The following is an 8,146-nucleotide window of genomic DNA, read 5'->3' on the forward strand; positions in this document are numbered from 1 at the left end:
ATGATTGGGGATGGTAATCGGGGTGTGAAATAAAATGTGCACACACTGTTGAATGTAAAACAAATTTATGTCTATAAATTTGCACCCAAAGCACAATTAAATTTAAACAGAAAAGAAAATGTCACTGTAGTCCATTGGTCAAATTAGGGCCTTAGGGAAATCCGACAATAAATGGAGTCTTGGCCCATATCCACTTCACAATAAATTCATTTGGAATGGAGATCCAGTCTGTGGTGATTTACCCAGTTGCCAAATACATAATGGAAATAGATACATTAAGTAACTGGAAGAATTTCTACAATGGCTCCTCATTGTATAGACTGAGGGCTATTATGGTAGAAAAAGTAAACAGTGAGCCACTTCCAAAATAGCACACCAAAGTCCTAGGGGAATGTGCAGAGATTAAAAACTTGAGAGATGCAGGGGACATGATTCCTATAGCAGTTCCATTTATCACACTTGCTTAGCTGGTGCAAAAGCCAGATGGATCATGAATAACAATAGGTTATTGCAAATTTTAAGGAGGTCTGGTGGAGTAGTTTCTAAGGGATTTGACTGCTAACCAGAAAGTTGGCAGTTCAAACCCACCAACCACTCTGCAGAACAAAGACTGGGCAATCTACTTCTGTAAAGATTTATCATCTTGGAAACCCAAAGGGGGTCACTATGAGTTGGAATAAACTTGGTGGCGGTTTGGAGTTATTGCAAACTTTATCAGGAAATAGGCCAATCGCAGCTTTGGTTTCAAACCTGATACATTTACTAGAGTAAGTCAGTACAGCCCAATACATGCATCTACTGACTCATAAAATCCTTTCCTTCTAATCATTAAGGAATATCAGAAAGAGTTTATATTTACATGGCATGGACAGCAATGTATTATTTATTGTATTGTCTCAGCATTACACATTCTTCTATTCTCTGTCACAATAAAGTCTAGAGAGACTTTGAACATCTTGATATCCCACAGAATATCATTCTAGCCCATTGCTTTGATGACATTATGCTAATTAGATCTATGAGTAGGAAGAAGCAAGCATTCTGGATCAGTTCTTTTCAAATCGTTATGACCGAAGGATCTTTTAATTTTAGTTCTGATTTTTCATAAATTTAATTAAATTACAATTACTAGGAAAAATGTTTATGATCCTTCATGTTGCAAGTATGCTAAATTACTATGATGTTGTTATCCGCCATTGAGTCAGACCCAACTCATAGAGACCCCTCCTTGGGTTTCCGAGCTGGTATTACTACACTACAGAAATAGATTGCCCAACCTTCCTTCCCAGGAGTGGCTAGTGGATTTGAACTTCCAGACTTCTGGTTAGCAGTCAAGTGCTTTAGGCACTATGCTACAAGAGGTTTTTAAAGATTTTTTAAATTAATTTCTATATTTGTCTTATTGCAGAGCAATAGTAAACAGTGCAGGAGCTAATATGAGTCCATGGCCCATTCTTTAAATAACACAACCCTGTATGCTTTAGCAAGACATCTGAATGCCAAAAACTGGAAGATACACCATACAAAAGCTCAAGATCTGTCACATCTGTGAATTTTCTAGGAGTCCAGTGGTGTAGTGTATATTGGAATATTTCCTTTTAAAATGAGAGCTACCCCGTACCAGAGAAAATAGGCTCAATGCTTGGTGAGCCTCTTTGGATTTGGGAGAAAACATAATAAAACACATTTTTGGTGGTGATCTGACCCATCTGTTGGTAATCTGTAAAGCTTCCAATTTTAAGTGAGTCCTAGAAAACGTTGGGTTCTCTTATCAGTTTCAAGCTGCAATGCAACATGATCTACTACTAAGGCTTTATTAACTAGAGGAATCAAAAGTATCAGAAGTGTCTATGGCAGAAAGAGATGTTGTGTGGAGCATCTGACAAACACCAATGGAAGTATAACAGAATACACTCCCTGGATTTAAGAGAACGGTCTTACCCTATTCTGTTGTCCATATGAAAAGCAGCTCCTAGCTTATGAATGGGCTGTAGTAGAAAGTGTACTACTCATCATGAACTGCTGATATCTGATTTACATAACCATGAACTTGGGTGTACAACAGCATGTCACTATAAAGTGGAGTCTTATATGCCTGACCTAAATAAGTCTGGAAGGCAATGTAAGAGTTATGAGCAGATGTCTCATACTTTCATGATACATGCTTATACTGCTTTACTATCTATGTACTTATGAGAAGTTCCTTATGAGCAGTTAATGAGGGGGAAAAAAAAACATGGATCTGATTTGCATATGGTTTGCTGGTGTGATATGCCAATATCAGCTAGAAAAAAATGGCCCTGAAAGTCAATGGTGAAGGGAAATCTTTCCAGTGGGCATGATACTTGACAGTACAATTAATCTTACACTTCAATGGAAGGAAAGATGGCCAGAAGTATGGATATACATCACTTCATAAGCAAACAGGTTGGCCACCTGTCAAAAACTTGGAAAGTTCAAAATTAGAAAATCAAAGAAATAATGTTGTTGTTGTTATTTGCTGTGGAGTCGGACCCGACTCATAGTGTCCCCTCCTTGGGTTTCTGAGGTGGTATCACTACCGGAGTAGATTTTCCAACATTCCTTCTGAGGAATGGCTGGTGGGTTTGAACTGCCAGCCTTCTGGTTAGCAGTCAAGTGTCTTAGGCACTACACTGCCAGAGCTCCCAAAGCAATAACAAGGGGAGGTATTTGGATGGACCTCTTGGAATGAACTACAAGTGTGAAGACATCCATAGACCATGTAAATGCCAACAAGAGAGAATCTGTATCAGAGGAGACTTTCAGTAATCAGATAAGCAAGATGATCTGTTCTGCCAGTTAGTCAATCTCTCCCCAGTCAATCTGATACTTATTCAATTATTCAAATGTGTACATGGTGGCAGAGATAGAGACTATGTATGGGCTCAACAATATGACCTTTCCCTTGCTAAAGCTAACTTGACTACTACCACTTCTGAGTGCTCAATCTGTTAATAACAGATCAACATTGAGTCCCTAATATGGTATCATTTCCAGTGGGCCAGTAGTTGATGTAGTACAAGATTGATTTAATCAGATTTCTCCCCTTCTAGAGGAGGCAGTAATTAGTTTTTAATGGAATAGTCACATATTCTAGATACAGATTTTTCTCCTTTGCCTGGAAATGTTCTGCCAGTGCCATTGTTCATGGACATAGAATGCTTTTATCCAAGATGCTGTTCTAAAAGATGTGATATATGCCTTAAATCAATGGCTAATAAATTGTTCAATTTCTCTCACAGCTAGGCAGGAAGGGTCAGTGGGAGTGGCCCTACCTTTTACAGTTTTTAATTTACTTGAAGAATTTTGTTTCTATTCCTATAACTTTGGTTTTGGTTAGTTTGTAAATCCCAGTGTACAAGGGAGGAATACTTCTATCAGGAAACACAGTCATGTTTCTGATGGATGGGAAATTGAGACATCTTCATGGCCTTTTGGAGCTCCTTACGCCACTAAACCAGTAGGAAAAGAAAGTCACTGTATGGGACTAGGTAATTGATTTTATTCTCCAGTGGGAAATTGGGCTGTTGTTTTAAAATGGGGAATGGAGGATTATGTTTGGAATCCAGGGCCTTCACTGGAATGTTTCTTGGTACTCCCTTGCTCAATTACCCTCATCAACTGAAAACTGCAACAACTAAATAAATGAAAGACAACAAGGATTCAGATGCTGCAAGAATGAAGGTTTATTTCACCCTGCCAGTTAAAAAAATCCATGCCATCCACATGCTGGCAGAGGGTAAGGGGAACATGGTATGGAGGAGAGGAAGGAAGCTACCAACTTAGCCTTATGAATAGTACAGAGAAAAATGTGGCACTCTGTTTTACATTCCCTTTTCTTCCCTTCCCCCATGCCACACCACTATTTCAATGAAGAATATCTGTAATAGCTAACAATTTAGATAAGAGTATGACTAAACTGACATCCCCCTGCAATGATATGGTAACTTATGTGACTTCATGCAACCTTTAGATGGAGACATTAATTTCCACCGAGATGAAAGACAAGAATGGATACTATGGAGCAATATGGGTGAGGTAGGTATCTTTCAATTGTTCCTTCAGCTCCACTTTCCACCCTTTTTTACCCCGCTCTGCCTCAGGAAGTTGACCTACATAGACTACATTGACAGGATCCCATGATTTTTGATTTCCAGTTTGGTTCAACTAACTGGGAAGCAGGACATGAGCTCAGAAAAAAAAAAAGAAGAAAATGAGATCAGGGTATTTATTATCTGAAATGTCAGTTCAGGTTAACTGTGACCATGTTCAGCTTATGTGGCCCTCTAGACATACTCTCCCCTTCATAGTTCCACTCCCTTTGAGTCTAGATATAGTAACGTCTCATTTTTACAAGCACTATCTTTCATGGTTCTCCCACATCCTGCCCACATCTTTGTAAATAGCCCTTTTGTAAATAACAAACTTTCTAAATTACCCTAATTTGAGTGTCTCATCTATTAAATAATGGAACCTCTGGTTAATATAGTTTCCCCTAGCACTGTTCTTGGTGCAAGGAGCTTTGGTGGTTCAGTGCTTAGGTGCCTGGCTGCTAACTGAAAAGTTAGCAATTTAAATCTTTCTCCTATTACATGGGAGAAAGATGTGGCAGTTTGCTTTTGTAAAACTTATAGCCTTGGAAACCATATGGCGTAATTCTGTTCTGTCCTGTAGGGTCGCTATGAGTAAGAATCCACTCCAAGGCAATGGATTATTTTTGCTCTTGATACAAGTTACTATCAGTGGCTGGATGGGTAGATGCCATATACCTATAAGTAGTTTCTAAAGGGTTGTTTTCTACATATGAATATATGGATATATATTGGGGGTACTAAAATCTTTCCCTGTTAATTGATTATAATAGACTTCTCAAATTTGATTGTTAAAGATGTATGCAATATCACAAAGGGCCACTGGGGCTTATAGAAGTTGTTCAGACAGTAAAGGAAAACATGTTATTTTGGATTATATCTGAAGATTATATAATAAATTAACAAATTAAAAAAAAATGCAGATAAAATAGCTGAGTAAGATATTTTGCTTTGGAGCATTGAAGATAAGAAAAGGATTATAACTACCTATGGAAAAGGATACAATCTGTTATATCAAAAGATGACATGAAAATGAAGTCCTAAAAAAAGGAATTTTACTATTTGAACTTTGGTGACAGACTGATATAGATACATACACACACATATAAGACAAGAGAGTATTTAGTAATGTGAGTGGGGTGCAATATTGGAATGCAAGGGATATCTGTTGCTTTCGAATTGAATCGAAAAACCCAAGAGTTTTAAAACCTAAATGCTTTCTATGAAATATCTCATTTAATTGTAGGGTTGTTGGGAGGCAGTCCGTCTCAAAAGCCTGTACACTTAATCTCCACACAATACTTCCTCTAATTTGGCATTAAGTTTTTCATCTAATTTTGCAAGTTAAATTTCTGTCAAAAGCTGTTGTTATTGTTACATGCCATCGAGTCAGACCTGACTCATAGCGACCCCTCCTTGGGTTTCCGAGGTGATATCACTAAGGAAGTAGATTGCCCAACCTTCCATCCAAGGAGTGGCTGGTGGGTTTGAACCACCAGCCTTCTGGTTAACAGTCAAGTGCCTTAGGCACTACACTACCAGATGTAAAACAGATTAATCAAAATCAAGTAAGTTATGCCAAGCCCTCTTTTCATAGCATTTAATATCAACTATGCAATAACTGTGCTTAGATAGAATGATTGTCAGCTAATTCTGGCCTAGGTTCTGAGTTAGGGTGGTGGTAGAGGGCAATGGTTTCATGGCTAATTGACAGCTGACATTGGAATTTTCAAGTCCAGATAAAAATAAATATATCAAAATTTACTTAAACATATATAACAATAATATCGCCCTGAGGTTGGAAAGGTGATAATACAAAACCTCCTTTGCTTGGTGTGAGACTTGATTGCCTTTAGAGAATTGGGGGTGGGGTGCTTTGGCCACACCATGTCTTTGAATCCTTTAAGTTGAGACAATGCTATCAAAGGGAAAGAGATGGACAAAATGAATTCCATTTTGAGAACAAACTAAAAGCTCAAAGAATGTAATCAATGCCACTGAATTGTACCTGTACAAACTGTTGAATTGGTGTATGTTCTGCTTCATATATTATCAACAAAAAATTAAAAAAAAAAGTTTTGGGGTGATATCCTTTAGAACTGTTTCCATGAACTTGTTTTCTTGTGAAAGTATTATGTAGTATGATTCCTTAACTCCAAAAAATAAATAGAAGCTTTCTTGAGATGTCAACATTACTGTCTAAAATTCTTTGATCCAAGTCCATGTTGTTGTTGTTATTGTTGTTGTTATGTGCTGTCGAGTTGGATCCGACTTGTAGCAGCCCCTCCTTGGGCTTCCGAGGCAATATCACTACGGAAGTAGATTGCCCCATCTTCCTTCCGAGGAGTGGCTGCTTAAACTACCAAGGGACGTGATCTGAACGTTGTGAACACTAACCTCATAGTCTGCAGGCCTGTCAAATATCAGGATGTACAAACCAAATTCAGAGACTGCCAAAAGATTCAAGATGTTCAACTTGTATGGAGAATAATGGCTTTTGTAAGGTCATATTTTCACTGACTATCAGAAGGCTAGCGATTCAAACCCACCAGCCACTCCTTAGAAGGAAGTTTGGGCAATATACTTCTTAGAGATATCTCTACTTCCTAGAGATACTGCCTTGGAAACCCGAGGAGGGGTCACTGTGAGTTGGATCTGACTGGAGGGCAGTGAGTTTGTTTTTTGTTTATTCAGATATCATTGTTACTAAGAATATTTGATCAAGAATTTCTGAAAAATAGACAATAAAATATTTCATGACTTAATTAGCCATTTAAGTGATAAAATTATTATTTTAATTGTTAATACATTGGTTTCTATTAGTATTTCACTGTAAGTTTCCATTGAACTATAGCTTTTTGAGCTTTCAGTAAGATAGCAGAATAGATGAGCATTTTGCAATATATAAACTAATTCTATAAAGTTCAATATTTTTCTTTATGAAGAAAATCAATGATATACTTCTCGCACTTTCAGTAATTATAAATAAAATAATTTATAATGGTGACCATATTGATAATTATTTGATTTTAGCAAACAGATTTGTGTGAACAGACTTCTCACAATACTGTATAGAGATCTTGATTATACCATTCAATAGTAGCTTACTGAAGGGAATATTAGCACAGCCAGGCTCTTGTTAAAGCAATTTTACTTTTCCCAGCTTCCTGAGCAAAAGGCCATACTCATTGCGATGTAATTTTCTTAAAATTCTGTTTTCACAGTTTCGAGGCTCTGCCTTATGGCTAGTCCAGTTCCATTCTTGAGTAGCCAAGTCCTCTCAAACAACTCCCCTAATCATGTTCTCACACTCCTATGAGTCTGTACTATAGGTCTCAGGGTCAGATATTTAAAAACTAAGCAGTTCCTGTACCCCTGAACCTATAAATTTATTAAAAAATGACAAATTTCCAGGAAGCTATCCCCATCCTGAATTCCATACATAAAAATCTCTCCTTCAATTCTGGATAGTTTTTATCTTATCCCTGGATGCAACCATGTGTACCTCCATGTCCTGGGAAATGTGAGTATAATAAACCTAGTTACTTTTCATGGCTTCTCTGACTCTTCTTTCCTGCGCTGCACCTGATTTACCATCCTATGAATGTTAGAGCACTCATGCTGTGTTAACGTTATCAGGCTACATCATAAAAATTGATTCAATTTCTTGCCTATGAATCCTTATTTGAACCTTTTTTTATGTCTAGGAAATACAATGCCTAAAATAGTCTTCTGCATAATCAGGAGTTTTAAGCAATGCAGATCAAATTGATGATGCACAAAATAACTAACTATGGAAGGTGGTGCTTCTTCAGGTTCTTGAAGAAATTCAGTACTTGCACTAGATAGCCTTTCATTTCATCTTGTTTGGAATATTTTTCACTATATTTGAAACATTCTTTCAAGTTCCCAGAAGGGGTATAATTTATGATTCTAGCGTGGAATACTTCAAAAAGTCTACATATGAACCTTTGACTAAAAAAAAAATATAAAAAAATTCTCAAGGCAGTATCATAAGCACTTTTTAAAATCAT

Source organism: Orycteropus afer, unplaced genomic scaffold (genome assembly GCF_000298275.1).
Source record: "Orycteropus afer afer isolate SDZICR_OR568_19922 unplaced genomic scaffold, OryAfe1.0 scaffold00379, whole genome shotgun sequence".
NCBI classification, from domain to species: Eukaryota; Metazoa; Chordata; class Mammalia; order Tubulidentata; family Orycteropodidae; genus Orycteropus; species Orycteropus afer.